Source organism: Panthera onca, chromosome D1 (genome assembly GCF_046562875.1).
Source record: "Panthera onca isolate mPanOnc1 chromosome D1, mPanOnc1 haplotype 2, whole genome shotgun sequence".
Taxonomy (NCBI): domain Eukaryota; kingdom Metazoa; phylum Chordata; class Mammalia; order Carnivora; family Felidae; genus Panthera; species Panthera onca.
This window is the reverse complement of record NC_138348.1, coordinates 40,048,557-40,068,317: the sequence shown is the minus strand read 5'-3', so window position 1 is coordinate 40,068,317 and position 19,761 is coordinate 40,048,557. Positions and strand designations below refer to the sequence as shown.

At 49.3% G+C, this 19,761-nt stretch overlaps 1 protein-coding gene and 1 long non-coding RNA gene across 3 annotated transcripts in view; both read left to right on the top strand.

Annotated features, from left to right (window-relative positions):
* NAV2 (neuron navigator 2) overlaps positions 1–19,761 on the top strand; it is a 732,958-nt gene that overhangs the window by 171,545 nt on the left and 541,652 nt on the right. The gene's annotated exons all lie outside the window — the stretch shown is intronic.
* Positions 562–18,312, top strand: LOC132661548 (uncharacterized). Of its 2 annotated transcripts, XR_009602277.3 has the most exons (4): positions 562–1,341; positions 2,935–3,015; positions 15,239–15,407; positions 18,110–18,312. It is a non-coding gene; the product is annotated as an uncharacterized LOC132661548 (long non-coding RNA). The 2 variants fall into 2 exon arrangements; XR_009602278.2 differs by lacking the exons at positions 562–1,341; positions 2,935–3,015 and adding an exon at positions 11,814–12,029.

Genomic DNA, 19,761 nt, shown 5'->3' with positions numbered 1-19,761 from the left:
CCGTGGGCAGCCTGGCTGCAGCCCTTGTCACAGCTGCCACGGCCACCGCTGGACACTGAACGTGGCCTCTGCTGCTTCTGCCATGCCAGCGGAATGCTCCTCCTGGTTCCTCATTCCTGTGCGCTTTAGTCAAGCACAACTCTGGGGATGAAAGGAACGACTTCCTCTTTGTCTCTGATGAGTTTTTCTGCTTCTCTCGAATGAAAACGCAGAGAGGTCCCCTGACTTGTGCATGCACTGTTAGGCATATGTTAGGTCACTGGAAATCACAAAGCCCAGTCTCCACCCTGGAACTGGGATGCCGGGTCCTGTGTGCTAACTCCAGCTCTGCATGCGGTTTAAAGGGGGAATCTCCGGGGCGCCTGGGTGGCTCAGTCGGTTGAGCGTCCGACTTCGGCTCAGGTCGTGATCTCGCGTTTCGTGAGTTCGAGCCCCGTGTCGGGCTCTGTGCTGACAGCTCGGAGCCTGGAGCCTGTTTCAGATTCTGTATCTCCCTCTCTCTGACCCTCCCCCATTCATGCTCTGTCTCTCTCTGTTTCAAAAATAAAGGTTAAAAAAAAAAAATTAAAAAAAAAAAAAAAAGGGGGGGAATCTCCACCTCTCCTTCCGGGGCCAGCCTCAGGGCCAGCCTTGTCTCCGGGCGTGCGTAGGATCAGACTCTCCTCCCTCTGTTCTCCCTTCACCCTCGGTTGACAGACTGCCGGCTCCAGGCCAGGGCAGAGAGAAGGAGAAGGGGAAAGTAGGAAAGAGAAGATGTCACTGAATTGGCATGTCGTGGCAGCCGGCTTTGGGCTGCTCCGTGGGGCCGACACTTAAAGCTGCCTCTGCAGCCGGGCCCCTGCACACTTTCTCCTAGACCCCCGTGTTGCTCCTGCAGTTCCTGACCCTGGCTGCTTGCACTTGACCCTGAAGTCACTGCTGGCCTGGTGCCCCACAGGAAGCCTGAAGCTTTCTTTCTGCTGAGGTCCGTCGTATCCTCGGTCAGCTCCTCCTGCATAGCTCTCCCTTCCACGTCTGGAAAACACCATTTTTGTATCCGCAAACCCTAGGAATAGGGGAACAGAAACTCTTCTTTGTGTCCAAGTATCCCGTATGGCTGGTATTTCTATAGAAGTCCCAGGTCCCTAGGGTTCATGCCCCCTTAACCACTGCTGGGGAGGGAGAGTTAGTTTTTGCTCCGTGCAACAGCACCTCTGTCTGTCTGTCTCTCTACTGACAACCATGCTCCCTTGCCTTTAATTTTCTCAGGCCAGTATCAGGCACCGGCCCCATGAACCTCCAGTCTCCGGTGGACATCCTTCAGGCTCTCCAGCACTCTCCACCACTTTCTCTAAGCTTGAGGTAGTGGCCCCCTCAGCCCCCACTGCTGCCCCCGGTAGCCCTCTTCAAATCCAGGACTGTCTTGAATTTATCAGACACTGACCATGAACTTCTGCATCCTGGCCTTCACGACACTATGCAAAATACACAATATCTTTTTGTCTGTCTTCGGGTCTTGGCTGAAATGGACTCTTCGTCCTGATTCACAGGCTGGGCTGGTCCCTTCTGCGTGGTGGGGCCTGTCTCCCACCAGAACCCCTACAGTGGAGAAATCCGCAGGCTTCCCTGAGTCTCCCCCTGAGGGCTGAGAGCAGCCAGATCACAAGGAGATAACCCCCTCCTCCCCACCAGTCCTGAAGATTAGGCTACAATTGTTCCTCTTAACAAATGGTTGGGGCGTGGGAGGGGAGACTTCTCCGGGAGCTTTGTTAAAGCAAACCGCGTTCCGTCCCTTCATTCCCTGCTCTGCGATACGGTGGCAGACATGAAGGGTTAATAACTTTTGCGCCAAGGAAACATAACACACTCTTAGTGCCTGCCCCCCAGGCCAGCTGCACTTTTCAATCTTAGAGAGGGCCAGGGGGCAGCAAAGGGAATGAAAGAGTGATGGTAGAATGGAAAAAAAAAAAACAAAAAAACAAGAAGAAGATGGTTTCAGAGAAGACCTTTTGCATGAGCCCCCGTTAAATCTGCCCTGGTACATCCTGGGCATTTCCCCTTCCCCTGCCCTTTGGAACAATAATGAGTATTTTGCAGTTTAGGGGCAGCCTGTAGATGACTGTATTTCTCACATGCGCAGTATGACTGCCAGAGGCCTGAACCCCATCACCCCAGCCCCAAACCAGGGACAAATCTGGCAGGTGCACAGAGTTATTCAGGAGCATTTACCATCTCCCTCTAGGAGGGAGCCCGTTTCCTTTAACCTTGAGGCTGCCAAGGAGAAAGGCTATGAAAACAGTGGTTCCCGTGTCTTTGGATTTCACAGACCAATAACATTTTTTAAGGCTGGGAAGAAACTTCTTTTGTCAAGGAAGGGCATCGAAGAAAAAAGAAACCTAAAAGAACATTTCCTAGCACCATCATTTCATAAAACAAAGGACATCGTAGTGTGTGCACATACACACAAACGCACACGCGCACACACACCAAGTAGGAAGGAACCTAATCTCAGAATACACAACCCTTTATGATAAGTGAATTTAGACTTTTGTCTGAAAACGGTCCTTACTTTTCTTATTTCTCACTTACAGTGAAGTTAAAACTTCACTGTAGTGTGTTCCTTGGATTAAAGCTGAGAAAGCATGAGCTGGAGTCACTGAATTAGTCACAAGGTTAAGTGCAGTCGTGTATACAAACAGCTCCATATCACTGCATTTACTGATGTCAGTGTTTAACATACAGATGTGGATTGCCTAGTTCTCCCTGGGCGCTGGGTTTGTGTGGAGATACACATGGCTCCCTGACTTCAAGGGAGTGTGTACCTGGGTCTGGGATATGGAACTGTCACCTCCTCAGAGAGGTCCTCCTAGACTACGCCATCCATACTGGCAGCTGAGACCCTCCCCCCTCACCATCCCCAGTAATTCTCTAATGTCACCTTTTTTTTTCCTTCAGAGCCCTTGCCTTCATGGAAATTGCCTAGTTTGTGTCTTTGTGGCCCATCTTCCTTTGTGGCCCATCTCTGCTCTCTAGAATGTAAGCCCTGGGGGTGCAGAAACCATTCCCTCCTGATTCACCACTGATGCTCCCACATGGAGGAACTGGGGTTCCCCAGGGCGGTTGGGGTAGGGAGGGATCCCAAGGCTGGAGCAAGGGGTGGAATGAATGGCCTCACTATCCTGGGCCTCCTCACCCTGCACATAACCTCCCACCTGCTATGAATGGCTGACCTGGCTTCTGAGTCACTGGAGCTCCAGTCACGAAAATAACTTGGAGTGGAACAATAGTGTTTCTTTAAAGGAAGGGGAAAAAAAAAAATCTGCCGTCTACCATTTAGTTCCTTTGCTCAGAATGTAGAGGTTGCTGGAAGGTCATGGACAATATTTAAAATAGAAAACTGAAAAGGTTCCCCACTGCCCTCCCTCCAGTGGAAGTCAGCGAGCCCAGCAAAGCACACTGGGGGCAGCAGGACAATCTTCCTCACTGGCTCACGTCGGAAGTGGTCAGAGAGGTCTCAGGCATTAGCATCCCCGTCGCCCTGGCAAGGAGGCAGGTGTGGGACTGCCTCTGTGTGGGGCTGGGCACAGTGTGGTTGTTTCTCAGGGGATCGTTGTAGTTACAGAGAAGCGACTGCAAGCTCCTTCCGCTGGGTGTAGCTACAGGAAGGCAGGCTAAGGTGAAGCTCAAAGCCACTCCCTGGGCGTCAGGACCCAGAGAGTGAGCTCTGCGTTTGTGGGAGAAGCCGGTTAGGTGGTAATAATGTGAGTTAATATTTGTTTAGAATTTGCCATGTGCTATGTGCGTGCACCAGAAATGCTCATAACAATCGTATAAAATAGATGTGATCATTATCTGCTCTTCATGCGTGAGGACACTGAAGCTCGGAGGGGTTAGGTATTTCCCCTGCGGTCACACTGCTGATGTATGACTTTGAAGGGACTCAGCTGCCTGCCACCTCCCGCCCCCTCCTGCTCCCACTGAGTGTATGCACACCTCTGAGCTCACCTCCAGCACGCCCTGGTTTGGTGATAAGCCCCAGAGCTCAAATTCTAGAGGTTGGAACAACAAGAATAATAATAGTAATAAATGACTACAGAGTACCTAGTAAGTGTCAGACACTGTGAAGGTGCCTTTTTTTTTTAAGTTTATTTATTTTGAGAGAGAGAGAGAGAGTGAGAGTGCAAATGAGTGGAGGAGGGGCAGAGAGAGAGAGAGAGAGAGAGAGAGAGAGAGAGAGAGAGAGAGAAATCCCAAACAGGCTCTGTGCTGCTAGCGTGGAGCCCAACATGGGGAGCCTTGAACCCACGAACTGTGAGATCATGACCTGAGCTGAAATCAGGGGTGAGACACCTAACCGACTGAGCCACCAGGCACCCCTGTGCAGGTGCTTAGTGAATATTAACTCATTGAATCGTCACGACAGCCCTGAGAGGTACATCTTCCCATCCCCATTAATGCAGGTGAGAAACAGACCCCAGTAGTTTGAATGAATCTTCCCACTCACACAGCCACAAAGCAGTAGATTCAGAATTTGAACTCAGGTTTGTCTGACATCAGTGCTCCCTCAGAACCATCATCCTGGAGGAAATAATTCATTCAGATATTTATGGAGCACCGACTATATGCCAGGCACTGTCCCAGAGGACAGGGATTAGGCACTAAACAGGAGAGACAAAAATCTTTTCCTTTGTGGGGCTCGCATCCTGGTGGAGAAAACAGACGATAAATGCAGAAAGCAATAACCCTGTGTAATTTCAGCGAATTATAAGTTATTTAAAAAATTAAACAGAGTGGGGCACCTGGGTGGCTCAGTCAGGTGTCCAACATCGGCTCAGGTCATGATCTCACAGCTCGTGGGTTCGAGCCCCGCATCGGGCTCTGTGCTCACAGCTCAGAGCCTGGAGCCTGCTTCGGATTCTGTGTCTCCCTCTCTCTCTGCCCCTCCCCCGCTGATGCTCTGCCTCTCTTTCTCCCCAAAATAAATAAATGTTAAAATTTTTTCTTAAAAAATTAAACAGAGTCATGAAGCAAGAGTGAGGGTGGTAGGGAGCTGGGGGGTCCGGCAGCCTGTCTTAACCACCGGCCCCCTCCAGTGGCACACGGAGTGGACACTGTAGGTGGGCGGGACAGCAGGGGACCAGTGCAGAGGCCATTGCTATAATCCCGGAAAGGGATGGGGGTGGCCTGGAGCAGGGTGGTGGTGGTGGATTGGTGGGAGGCGGGTAGATTCAGGGTTTATTTTGAAGGGAATCAGCAAGATTTGTTGATAGATTGGATGTAGATTAAGAAAGAAAGTGAGGGGTCAAGGGTGACCCCCAGATTTTAGGCTAAACAACTAACAGGGCAGAATTGCCAGTTGCCTAGCCGGGGAAGGACCGGAAGGTCGGGAATTCAATTTCATTATTTGTGTTGGAGGTGTTTATCCCCCATCCAAGGGGAGATGTTGAAAAGCCATTGTGATTTATGAGTCTGGAATTCAGAGGGTATTCTGCAGTAAGTCTGTACCATATTTCATCAAATATGAGATGCCACTGACCGGGACCCCCATTATTTTATGTACTAGTATGAAAACGCGCTGCCAGTTAAACTAGGGCACGTCCCAACTTCGAAGATATTAAAATGTGTCTTAGAATCAACAGGGTATCGTCAGCGTGGGAGTTTCCAGAATAGAGATGTTACTCAAGGTGGTGGGAGGGGAAGAAATCACCAAGAGCGTGACGGAGCCTAGAGAGAGACAAGAAATGGAAGTCTGAAGACTCTGTCCACCGGACGGCAGAGTTTTCAGCAGGCACCCCCGTGGCCCCGTTCCAGCCAAATGCGAAGTCAGGCGGGTCACACTCTTCTTCACAGACAGGTGCCGTCAGGCCCCTCCCCGTGAGGCTCCAGCCTGAGGGTTCAGAGCTCCGAGTCCGGGCTGGCTGCACAGCACACGGCATCACCTGGCTCCGGTACGTGGCGTCGTCCAGAAAGCCTCACCTGGCTTCAGTCCTGGCCTCGGTTTCCTCACCAGAGACACACGCATACCGTGTCCGCTCTACCCTCCCCAAACCCAGGAAACAAGCCGGTCTCTCTTCTGGGCCTCGGATTCTGCCCCTACAAAATGAAGATGTTGGCCAGAGTAATCTCTCAGCCCCCTTCTAATTCGGGCGTTGCGGCAATAACGTGAGCAGCAGCTTTGAGCGTCTACAAGGTGATTTACAGAGCTGTTCATCATCACAAACAACCATTCAGCCATCCTGGGAGAAGGTCGGACCGCCGAGAGCCCAAAACCCCGTTGCACCCTGTTGGTCAGTGACCTCCCGCTGGGTGTCAAACCTCGGGAGCTCTCTCTGCTTTTCAGACCGTTTCGGGGCTACGAGGGTTCTCTGATAAAGCTTACATCTAAGCGGCCTGCAGGTGTTGTCAGCTCTGACAGTCGCTCAGAAGCGGAAGCCACAAAGCAAGCCTTGAATGGCATCCACTTCGATCCCCAAGTTCCACAAACGCTGCTAAAGGCAAACCCGAGCGTGGCCAAGAACAAAGTCGCCGGGCCTCCAAACCCTACTTCTCTGCCCAAGATCGTACCGCACGCAGTTCGCCACTGGAGACCCACGTGAGCCCACGGTGCCCGTGCCTCACCCCAGTAGCCCTTGCATGCTCTGCACCCGGTGGAGTTCGCACCTGCCCTACCCCCTCCCGCTTTCAGCTCCCCCCATTCACTGCAGCCCCCGTGCCCCTGGCTCCAGGCTGGAAGTCCCCACGGTGCTGCTGAGTACCGGGTTCCCGGTGCGTGAGGGGGACGGCCACCTGTCTTGTGGATGTCGATGCAATCTTCGTGGCCGCTGCTCCCAAGCTGTTCTACAAAACTGGAGCGTGCTGGCTCGGAGCAACTTTGTGTCCAGTTTTGATCCCTTCGAGAGTTTGCCACAGCCTCTATCACACTTCCGTGTTTCTTGAACAAAAAACAATGTGATACGAAGTTTTACTTAAAAAAAATTTTTTTAAATGTTTCTTTATTTTTGAGAGAGAAAGAGCACAAGGGGAAGAAGGGTGGAGACAGAGAGAGAGAGAGAGAGAGAGAGAGAGAGAGAGAGAGAGAATCGGAAGCAGGCTCCAGGCTCTGAGCTGTCAGCACAGAGTCGGAATGCGGGGCTTGAACCCATGAACTGGGAGATCATGACCTGAGCTGAAGTTGGATGCTTAACTGACTGAGCCACCCAGGCGCCCCAAAAAGTTTTACTTTTTCACACGGTAAACAAAAAAAGACCATTTAAGTAAGTATATTATTAGTCTCATTTCACACATGAGGTAGCTGAGATTGAGAAGTGGGGCAGGCCACTCAGAGCAGTGGAGCCAGGCTGCAAAGCTGAATATTTAAATTTTTTTTAACGTTTTATTTATTTTTGAGACAGGGAGAGACAGAGCATGAACAGGGGAGGGTCAGAGAGAGGGAGACACAGAATCCGAAACAGGCTCCAGGCTCTGAGTTGTCAGCACAGAGCCCGACGCGGGGCTCGAACCCACGGACCGTGAGATCATGACCTGAGCCGAAGTCGGACGCTTAACCGACTGAGCCACCCAGGTGCCCCAAAGCTGCGTATTTAAAGCCAAGGTCTCTGGCTTCTAACCAAGCCGCCTGTCCCCCTGCTGGGACTAATGTGTAATTCTCGAACTAAACTTAGTAGCATGGTGGCTAGCGCCCAAGGGTGTCCCCTTCCTATAATATGATAAATGAACTTCAGGATCTCCCATGCTCTTATGGAAATGGAGTGGCTCCTGGAAAAGTGAATAGAAAGAGGGGTTGGGGTGCCTGGGTGGCTTGGTCGGTTAAGTGTCCGACTTCAGCTCAGGTCATGATCTCACGGTCCGTGGGTTCGAGCCCCGCGTCAGGCTCTGTGCTGACAGCTCAGAGCCTGGAGCCTGTTTCAGATTCTGTGTCTCCCTCTCACTGTGACCCTCCCCCGTTCATGCTCTATCTCTCTTTGTCTCAAAAATAAAAATAAAACGTTAAAAAATTAAAAAAAAAAAAAGAAAGAAAGAGGGGCAACTGACATTGGGTGTAGAGGTAACTTATACCCAATCCTGTGGACTCAGAGTCCAGTGCTCTCTTAGACCACATTTTTACATGTCAAGGGCCATTGTCTACACAGAGTGGTGCTGAATGGGGTTCCCTTGGTCAGAGCAGCTGGCCAAGTTTGCCTGATCTCCTCTGTTGTCATGAGAGGGTTTCTTGGGCAAGAGGTGGGAGGGAAAACCTGGATTTGGGTGAGTTTGTGTGACGGGGCAGAGCTGACTGTTGGCCTAGGCCCAGAGCTGCCCGGGGTCAGTTGCTGTCAGCACCTGCATCACCGTTGTAGTGTAAATCTTGGCACTGGGGGGATGTCCTGTGCATTATAGGATATTTAGCAGCATCCCTGCACTCTACCCACTAGATGCCAGTAGCGGCCCCCCAACCCCAGTTGAGATAACAAAAAATATCTCCAGGCATTGCCACGTGTTCCTCGAGGAGCAAAATTGCACCAGCCCCTTCCCCCGTTTGAGAACCATCGGTATGAGCAATTTCCTTACCCTCCAAAGAAGGTCATCAGCTAACCGCTTCTTTGCATGTCCCGGGGACTTCCTGGGGATTCTCCACGTGGCATCTGACTGCAGGGCAGAGTGAAATCTGGACTCCGGTATAACCAGGTTCTCCCTGTCCTTTCACTAATTGTCCTGCTAGAGCCACCTCAGAGCGAAACCTTCTCTGGACAGGTGCTTTCTCCCACTCCCTTCTATGTCCACTGGGCACGTTCTTCTTCTCCTCAGACACACCAAATGTGTTCCCACCTCGTTCTGCCTGTCTGTGCATCTCCTTCTCATCATGCAGGTCTCCATTCACACTACATCATCTTATGGGCCCTCCTGATTATCACTCCAGTTATGACTTGCTGTATCTCTCTGCCTGAGTTCCTTCAGAGCATTTTTCCACACACTGGTATCATCTTGTTCGTTAATTTGCTTATTGGTTTCTTGCGTTCCTCCCCCACGGGACTGTAAGCTTCCCAAGGACAGAGACCTGGTCCAGTCCGTTCCTGGCTGTATCCACAACGCCAGCTGCAGGGCATCGGCTCATTGTTGCTTGAATGATTTTGGTGAGCACTTATTAGGCACCTACTCTGTGCCAGGCACTGTGCTAGTCGCTGAGAATGTCAAGGTGAATAGCACAGTCCCTGCCTCCTGGGAACTCAGTGCCTTGTGGAGGGACAGCAATGAAGGAAGTGAGGATAGAGAAGTATAGGAGCAGGTAAACCTGCCTGGGAGGTGAGGAAAGATCTCTGGGGAGATCGTTCGAGGGGAAAGGGGAACACACAGCAGCCACACAGTCATGGACATACAGGGGATCGTGGGTGACGCTAGGGGACAGAGAAGGAGTGTAGCCCAAAGCTGGGCGCTGCAAGAGGGCTAGTATAATGTCTGATGAAGCAGGAGGTGAGGGTGTGGAGTACAAGAGGCCTGGGATCCCATATGAGGAAGCTGTGACCTTATCCCGTAGCAAACGGGAGCCACAGAGGCAGCATAGGCTCACGGTTAAGAACTTTGGTGTTGACGTTCGTTTCAGATCTTGGTTCAAATCCTTACTCCGACACTACCGCATTGCGTGACTGTCCCAGAAACGTCATGTCTTTTAACCTCAACTTTCTCGTTTTTGAAATGGGGTTAACGTTTATCTTGTTGGGTTGTTGGGAGTGTAAGACGAGTGCTTAGCACAGTGCCTGGCACATAGTAAGTACTCGGGAACTCATTGCTGTTCCTCCTGGCGTGGTTAACAGGGAGGCATTGGGGCTTTCCCAAACAGACGAGGGATGTGACCGTAGCATCTCAGCAAGGTCGCTCAGGCAGCGGTGGGAAAGCAGGTGAGACGGGAGCCAGTTAGGAGGTTGCTGGAATGAAAAGGGAGGCGGGGGGGTGGGGTGGGGGGGGGGTGGGGCATGTGTCCTGGGACCCGGAGCCTCTAGTGCGGCAAACTGCAGTGGCAGGAGGTGTGGCCATACTCCACCCCTCAAAGGAAGGGCATGGGGTGTAGAGGAGGAGACCCCAAGCCTGACAGGTAATAGACACCTAGTGAGGACAGGTGGGGACTACAGCTCAGCCTGACCTGGGCTCCCTCAGCGGCTCACAGCCTCTGCACCCCTGGAAGATACAGCCGGCCCTGCATTTCAGACAGCTCTCATCGTGAGAAGGGGCGGCTTGCCGTTTGCATGGGTGATATACTTTTAATTAAAATGGTAATCATTTGAGCATTCCTTAAAGTTTTACTTTGGGAATTTGCCTTCTTGCCAGCTCTGCCCTAATTTGCATTCCCTTTATCTCTTATTAATAAATTGTATCTCAGCAGTTTCCTCCACCTCCTTTGATCACAGAGTTGCAGCATTTCTGAGCCAAACTCCATTCCGTGTTGCCATTCAGGGTGCCGTAGACCCAAACCTGGGGCTTGAGAATTAGGGTCCTCGACTCCCAACAACATAGGGACCCATCTTCTTGCTGCCCAGCTGAGCCGCAGGCAAACATACAACAGGTGCGCCTCTGAGGTCAATAGTGCAGGACCCCATGGGGGCAGACCTTTTTGAGGAAGGACCTAGATTAGGCAGATAGGCCCGAGGCAGTGGCCACAGATATATTAGGAATCCAGGACCAGAACTAGGAAAACAGAAGCAGGAGCTAGTGGGGTAGCTCATGCTTCAACCCCAGGCTCAGAAAGGTTAAGTAACCTGATTCGGGTCACAAATTCAGGTAGTCAAAGGTTAGGGAATCAACAGAGACTCACATTTACTGGGTATGTACCATGTACCAAGTCCCATGTTAGGTGCCCTATGCTCATGGTCCCTGGTACTAGTCCAAGCCAGCTACGCAGGTGTAGACAATTTTGTCTCCAGTCTCCAAAAAAGAAAACCAAGTCTTGGTGAAATTAACCAATATCCCTAAAGTTACCCAGCTAGCAAGAGGTCCACTGGCGTTAAAGTCAAGGTCTGTCCATCAAAGACCTCTCTCAGCTGACTGCACCATGCTGTCTGCGTTAGAGCCAAGATCTCCTGGGTTGAACCCCCTGACCTGTCTTTTAAGGTCCCATCTGGAGGGTGTTGTTAGACCCTTGCTACTCAAGCTGTGGTCCAGGGACCAGTACTATCAGCTCACTTGGGTTCATGTTACAGATGCCGAATCTCTGTCCCCAAACAACACGTGTGAAGAATCTGCATTTTGACAAGACCTTCAGGTTGTTCCAATACTCACCAAAGTTCGGGAAACAGATTAGAGATTCGATATTTGTTCCGTACCTACTACATATCTGCACCAGCCTGCCAAGGTCAATGCTATTACAACTGAACAAACATGGAAAAGGGTTTGTGACTTCTCCCGGGTCTTATATGCAGTTAGTGGCAGAATCCAGATGTGGGCCCTAGGCGTGGCCCTGACCTGGATTCTAGAAGCTGAGGTCTGAGATTATCCTGTTATTTTCAGGTTGGTGTCCTTGGACTTCAGGAAGATGGTAATGGCTACTGGGAGCCATTTTTAGCATTCCTCAAAGCCCAACTGTTATCTCCTACTTCATTCTAGTCAGATCGTCGGGACATGAGCTCAGGCACAAATGCCTTTGCTTTTGGCAAGAATTATAATGGGCCATCCTGGAAACTGGTTATTTCCTGGGGAGAAGGAGTTTGGATTGGCAATCATACATGTCCTTGATTAATGAAAAATGGAGACATAAATTAATTACCTTTCAAAAATTTGACGTGTATAGGAGACAATGGCTTTCAAATTGCAAAGTTCATAGTGGGGAGGAGATTATAAAAGGAGTCCCTAGGGGTTTAGTAACAACTTTTCATTTGTGTTGAAGAAGAAAGCCCGTGGACCAACGTCACTAACCATCAGGGAAATGCAAATCAAAACCACAAGGAGCTGTCACTTCACACCCATTGGAATGGATATTATCAGAAAGACAAGAGATAACAAGCACTGGAGAGGCTGTGGAGGAAAGGGAACCCTCACACACCCGTTGGTGGGAATGTAAATTGGTGCGGCTACTGTGGAAAATAGTAAGGAAGTTCCTCAAAAAATTAAAAACAGAACTACTGTATGATTGAGTGACTCCACTCCTGGGCATTTATCCAAAGGGAATGAAGACACTAACTTGAAAAGAGATGTGCACTCCCATGTTCATTGCAGCATTATTTACAATAGCCAAGACATGGAAACAACCTAAGTGTTTATTGGTGGAAGAATGGGTAAAGAAAATGTGGTCTATGCACGTGCATGCACTTGTGCATGTGCGTGCACGCGTGCGTGCGCGCGCACGCACGCACACACACACATGTACACACACACTGGAATATTATTCAGCCATAAAAAAAGAAAGAAACCCTGCCATTTGTAATACCACGGATGGACCTTGAGGGTATTATGCTAGGTAAAATAAGTCAGACAAAGGCAAATACTGTATGACCTCACTTATAAATTTAATCTGAAAAATCCAAACCCAAAGAGAACAGACTAGTGGTTACCAGAATTGGGGGGGGGGGGGGCTGGAGGCTGGGGATTAAGGGGAACGTGTGAAGGTGATCAAAGGGTACAGACTTCCAGTTCAAAGTTGAATAAGTCCTGGGGATGTAACGGACAGTGTGGTGACTATCGTTAACAATGCCGTATCGTATATTAGACAGTTGCTAAGAGAATAGATTTTAAAAGTTCTCGCCACACGTACACGCAAAGTGTAACTACGTGAGATGATGGATGATGGATGTGCTAACTAGACTTATTGCGGTAATCATTTTGCAAAACATACAGATATCGGATCATTACAGTGTACTCCTTAAACTTATGCAATGTTACATGTCAGTTTTAGCGCATTAGGGCTGGAAAAATAAAATTAAAATTTCCAAGTTAAAAGAAGAGAAGACCCGTAGAACTGCAGGGAGCGCTGACATGGGTGTTATCACCCGGGGTCTCTATTTCTCACTAAGCCTATGATAATTGCAACGGTAACAGCAACATATAATATTAATAATAATAATGGCATCCGATATGAAAAAACTGCCCACTCTGTGTCAGCTGATGTTCTAAGCCAGCCTCCCAAAATTTTATGAGGAAGGACTACCATTAGATCCATTTGTCACCCCCATTTTACAGCTGAGGAAAGGGGGACTCGGGGAGAGTACGTGACTTGCCCAAGGCAACTGACCTGGTAAATGGTGGAGCCTGGATTCAGACCCATCTCCCAAGTACCCTGGGAGTACTTTCCACAGCACCCTGCCTCTCCTGCTGCATGGCTTCTGTTTGTCATGCCATTGAGGCTGACAGCTACACTTCAGCACTTCAGAGTCAGGGCTTTAGAATTGACCCTCTCTCAGCAGCCACTAAGTGGACCTTGTCTTTTCCTCCCGCTCTTAAGTGAATTCTGGACACGGTCACCTTTACTCTCCGTTTGCAGACTGGCTTCCCTAGTTCTGGACACAAACTCACAGCTATTTCACGTCTAGACCAAGTGCCTTTTTCAAGTCAAACAGACCTGGATTCAAGTCCTGGCTTTGCCACTTTCTGCGTGACCTGGGCAAGTTTCTTCATCTTCCTAAGCTTTGGTTTCTCTAAAATGGAAATAACGATAGCATCCACCTCGTAGGGTGTGGTGAGGATTGAGAGGTAAAATATTTGTGAAAGAATTGGCCTGGAGGTTGCATTTTGCAGGGAAAGCACCTGAGTTCCAGAGGAAGGAGCAACTTGGCAAGGTTCTGAGGCTTCTCAGAGGAGGGGCCGGAATCCAGGCCAGGGTCACTTACCTCACCTCACCTTCTGCACCATCTGTGCTCTGCAGTGGGTTTGATGGCAAAATGCCACACAGAAAGCCACTCAGACCACTGGAGAATCTCAGTTTGCTTTTTGGTTCCCATCCCTTTACGTATCGTTGACATTGGAAGGGCCCAGGTGAAGTCCAGTAAGGCAGCTGAGCTAGAAAAGGTGACTTCTCTAGAGTGGCCTGGCCCAGAGGGCTCTCACCTATCATTCGGTTTAACTGTGAACTTTTCTTTTTTTTTTTAATATATTTTTTAATGTTTATTTATTTTTGAGAGAGACAGGAAGAGAGAGAGCGAGCGAGAGAGCACAAGTGGAGGAGGGGCAGAGAGAGAGGGAGACACAGAATCCGAAACAGGCCCCAGGCTCCGAGCTGTCAGCACAGAGTCCGATACGGGGCTAGAACCCACCAGCCGTGAGATGGTGAGATCATGACCTGAGCCGAAGTGGGACACTTAACTGACTGAGCCACCCAGGCGTCCCCTAACTGTGACCTTTTCTGAGAGGTCTCCCCTGACCAAGCTTTGGAAGCTCACTGTTCATATCCTCGTATAGTCCTCTGTTTTATTTTCGATTTACAGCTTTCTTATTTATATTGTTATGCTTCATGCCATTCTGCATGTAAGTTTGTGTTTTATTTATTTAATGTCTTTTTTAATTAAACTTTTGATTTTGAAATAACTCACATGCTGCTGTAAGAAGTAATACAGGGAGATCTTGTTTATCCTTCATCCAGTTTCCCCCAATGGTCAAACCTTGTAAGATTATGGTGTAATATCACAACCAAGATACTGACATTGTGTTTCTTTTTTAAAAAAAAAAAAGTTCCTTCCAGGGGTGCCTGGGTGGCTCAGTCGGTTAAGCGTCCGACTTCGGCTCAGGTCATGATCTCGTGGTTCGTGGGTTCGAGCCCAACGTCAGGCTCTGTGCTGGCAGTTCAGAGCCCGGAGCCTGCTTTCGATTCTGTGTCTCCCCCTCTCTCTGCCCCTCCCCTGCTTGTGCTCTCTCTCTGTCTCTCAAAAAATGAATAAATGTTAAAAAAAATTTTTTTATAAAAAAATAAGTTCCTTCCACTAGAAATTTAGGCCATTAAACCAGTGACGTTGTCTTGTTCAGCACAATATTCTCAACATCTAGAACAGCACCTGACATACAGAGGGGTATTGTTAAATGTTTGCTAAATATATGAATAAAAAAATACAATGCAAGAGCCTGTGTCATTTTCCATCCGTTCCCTCTCTCTACCCAGTCTTTTAGTGTCTCTGTGATACCCGGACAGCCTTACTATGGAAAAGTCACAAGTTTATCCAAGCTCTGCGTACTGAGTCTCTGAGTCTCGTTAAGATCAGTTAGCCTTCAAAGTGGGGTGAAGATTTTGCGGGGGCTAGTAAGTATGCATAGTTTGAAGGGACTCAATTTCCAGATACTTACTCAATTTGTTCTTCTGCTCTTTTCCAAGACTGATCTGCCCAAGAAGGAGACCTACCCAGAAGGGTTCACAGAGGCTCTTCTCCTACTTGACAAAAAATAGACCCCTCTCATCCCAAACCTTAACAGGATGTTTTGCCCTTGGATTTCAAGCCACCTGCGGTGTCAAACAAAGGGATAAATTGAAATGCTAGTTTGGAGTAAGTCATCTTTAATGATTAACTATGGTACCTTAAACACACAGAGCTTTCTGTCTTTTCCTGAATTGTGCATATTCCTGATATAGGCAAAGCATAGCACTGGAAATACGGTCTTTGAGCTTGCGTTGAGATGTTTTGAATCCAGAATACACAAAGAAGTATGGCTTGGTGATATTGATCTTCTCAAGGTGCTTGGATGTTTTTCAGGACGACCATTTTTTTCAGGCTGTATTGGTAAAAATCCATGGATAAAATTGATATGTGATCTCTTTCCTATTTGATATGCTTTCTTCCATTAAGGTGGTTCAACCTTATTTTTTAAACCACGTCATGAGATACTTATTCCAATTATACCTCCTTCTAATTTTGTTCCATCTTATAAAATGTATACTATTTGCTACTTCCTATTAACCCAAAGTACACTTATGTATATGCATAATGACAACTTTGAGCTGATCAGTTTAACGATGCACAAATGTTTTTTCAACATTCTTGGTGGGGGCGTGATTGGAGCAAAAAGATTGAAAGCCACTGACACAACACAGCCATTTGGGAAGCCCATTATCAGCTGCCATTTTGATTCAAGATTTAATGTCGTTGGCATTTGGAAGCTTTTTTATTGCATCCCAAATTTGATGCAATTAGTCTACTCCCTGAAAAGTTATCAAGAAGCAGCCAGGCTACAAATGCTCAGGGTTGAATAGTTCCCTTGAAAGAGGCCTCACTGTGCTGAGCTGATAATCAAACGAATGGCTACATTGAGATAGGTCGCCAAGGGGGACCCACCGCACCCCCATCCCTTATCCAAGCCTGGGCTCTGTTTCTCGCCCGATAGGAACGCATAATCCCATCAGCGCCAATGGGAGTTATGTGCCTGCGGTACTGGAGACAATAGGCCGTCTGAGAGGGACAATTGTTCCCAGCAACTGAGGGGGTAAACACAATTGGCTGTTCCCAGCCACCATCCAGGAAGGGCCCGGCTGAGACCCCAAAGCCCTTTCTTTGTTAGGCTGCAGAGCTGGAGGATGGCGGACGAGGACGTGGCCTCCCTTCTCCTTCAGTGACTGCCATCCCCACCTCCAGTGGCGACCTATCTCTGGGGCATCTCCCTAGCTTGCAGCCAAGACTAGTTGTAGGAGGCCTTCCCACCTTCTCTCCTCCTTGCTTCTCACTCTTTCTAAAGACAAACCCGAAGAGCCTTTTCTAGTTCATTCTTCACAACGAAATCATGATCGTATCAATAATAAGAATTGCAACCATTTATCGAGCACTTATTATTAGCCCAGACACTAAGCATTTTATATACATTGACTCATTTAGCTTCAAATGCTTTTGGCAGGGTAAATATCATTGTTCCCATTAAACAAGGCAAAACAGAGCCCTGCATCTGGTAAACTGTTAGAACCCCTTCTCAAACTCCCAGGGCTATTCAGTGTCCAAATGCCATGCCCCAAGTTCTGCAACTGTTTCCTTGGAGATACTCTGAGACAAAGTTTCAGAAATGCTGTGCAATATACCTGCCCACTCCCTCCCAGTCCCTCTCTTGGAGATTCCCAATGCACTTTAGTTTATTCAAAGGTCTGGACGTCCTGCAAGAAGGCACCTTGTGAACTTGCTTAACTCAGTATACCCCAAGTTTTTATCCTTTTTCGCACAGCCCAGATCACACTTAGTTAAGGTCAAGGCCACATTGTGTTGATGTGGGGAGAGGGGCTAGAAGGAGTTCTAAATGTGTCCAGCTCTTGCACTCACAGCCCCTCCGCCAGCCGTGGCAGAGCTACTGACTGCTGCTTTGGCTTTGGGTGGCCGACGAGGGAATCACAGCCACGTCCTCTTACACTGCTCTGGCGGCAGCTCAGAGCTCCACCTTCCAGCGTCGACTATGCCACCTTTTGATACTAACCATGTGACCTGCTTTCCCATAATAGGGGAAAAAGACAAACTGTTCCAGAATACAGGGAAGGAGAGATAGAGTGCTGTTTTGAGACTCTCCTGCCCTGAGTTGGAGCTGAAATACACCAGGGCAAGAGTTTTAATATACATGAAAGCTTTGGGTCCTGGTCCACCTCTGGACTGGAAGCCCACGGCAGGGTCCCCATGTGATTTTGGCTGTCCCTGGGGCTCTCTGCAGCAGCAGGCTGAGGCCAGGGCTCCTCCACTGTGCCCCCGGGGCTCCTCCTCTACACTGGGATGTTCTCACAGCTGAGGCCCCTCATCTCTTTGTCCCACTGGAGGGAAGGGACAGAGCCTCAGGCGTCAGGCAGAGCACGAGGTCCAGGCTGATGTGGGACATGCCCAAATGACATGTCATAGGGATTTGTGGGCCTCACCGGAGCCATTTCCTCCAGGGGGTCATTTTATTTAGTTCCAATTGGACCCTGTGATTGGTCTCAGCCCTGGGCCACCTGGTGTCCTGGCTCCATATGGCAACGGCTAGGAAGATGCCATTTTTCAATTGAAATATGCTTCTGCCCTACTGCGGATCAGTCTGTAATTGCCTTTGGCTGAAAGGGGGGCTTTGATTTTTAAAACTAAGCCGGGAAGTCATTTCTTCACTTCTGATTTGTTGAGCTGATGGGTCAGTGTCTTCTCTATTAATTCAAAGTGAGGGTCACAGCATGGGAGTGACAGGCAGGGTTTTAGAGGTCAGCAAGGGCCACCGTTGACCTCGTACGGGAATCCCTTCCACCTACCCTTGACAGATGGCCTTTCATCTTTGGCTGAGCGCCACCACAGACGGGGAGCTCACTCCCTCACTGTGCAGACCTGCCTGCTGCCGGCCACCCCTCAGTTCTTTGACCCCACTTGGAGCTAGGAACGTGTGCCCTTCAAGGAATGCTCACTATCTGCCAGACTATGCCAGGCATTTCCTGTGCAGGTCTTCTTTCGTCCTCGTAATAACTCTCTAAGGTAGGTACTCTTATTATCCCCACTTTGAAGAAGGAGCAAAACAAGTCACAGAGGGTTCAGGAAGCTGTTCAGGGTCTCACAGGCAGTAAGTGATGGAGCTGGTGTTTTCCGGAAGGCTCATTCCTGAGCTTGTAAGCCCGTGGCTTTCAGTCTTGGAGAAGAAGAGCTCATGTTGGTTGAATATTTACTAGAAACCGGGCTGTGTTCTGAGGTGTCCCCTATATGCTGTCGCGTTTCATCGTAACAAGCTGTGAGGCAGTTCTTAGTGTGCCCGTGTTAGAAACGAGGACCGGAGTGTCCGGAGACCGTGATTCAGCCCAGGTCACCAGCAGAGCCACACTTGTCAAAAGCTGCCATTCTGGAAACTGAGACTCTGGAAATTCAGGAGTTTGTCTGAGGTTTGAGCTAGAAGTCTGAGCAGAACTCAGGAGGTGGCCCGACTCGACCACGAGCTCTTCCTTGGCTTCCTGCTCACCTCCAACACTGCGCCTTCCCTCTCCTGTCACCTGGGTCCTGGAAGACAAGACAGGGCCCTCTGAGGAGAGGCTAACCCACCTCCCTGTCTCCCCCAATAGCTTTAACATGCTTTCCATGTAGCTGGTTAAGTGTGGGTCTAATTGCCCAAGTGTGAGGACCACCCAACTAGAGACAGCTCATGGTCTCTTCCAAGTTTGGAGTTCTAAGAATCCCTCCATCTCTCCTTGGTCATCTTCAGAAGAGGGTCATGTAAAGCAATGTAAATTTGGAAGTCAGAAAGACGTGGGTTCCAATCTCCTCTGTGTGACTAAAAGCAGATTGAGCAACCTCCCAGAGGTGCGGTTTCCTTGTCTACAGGATGGAGATAAAAATGACTGCCTCGCATGGTAGTCAGTCTGCCTGTTTTGGAAGAGGGGCTGCCTCCTAGAAGTACTTTCTTCTTCTTTTTTTTTAATGTTTACTTATTTTTGAGAGAGAGAGAGAGAGAGACAGAGTGCGAGCAGGGCAGGGGCAGAGAGAGGGGAAGACACGGAATCCAAAGTGGGCTCCAGGCTCCGAGCTGTCAGCACAGAGCCCAATGTGGGGCTCGAACTCACGAGCTGTGAGATCTTGACCTGAGCCGAAGTCGGATGCTCAACCGACTGAGCCACCCAGGTGCCCCCCCTCCTGGAAATACTTTCTAAAAGTATCTCTGAGGTTCCAGGAAACATAGCTTGAGCTGTTGATAACCTGCGTTGCCCACTAATATAGCAGCAACCACTGCTGTGGCTGAGGAGCCATCCCTGTGTTTTCTGTGTTTGCTTGCACACTCTCATGTCTGTTTGTGCTTCCTTTGTCCCCACAACAAACCCCACCTAATCCCATTGACCCAGTCTCTCCAACTTGACTCCTCCTTTAAGAAAGGTTCAGCCCGTTGTAGGAGTTAAACTCCACAGGCTCTGGAGTCAGGCGTTTTGCCGCTGTGGGC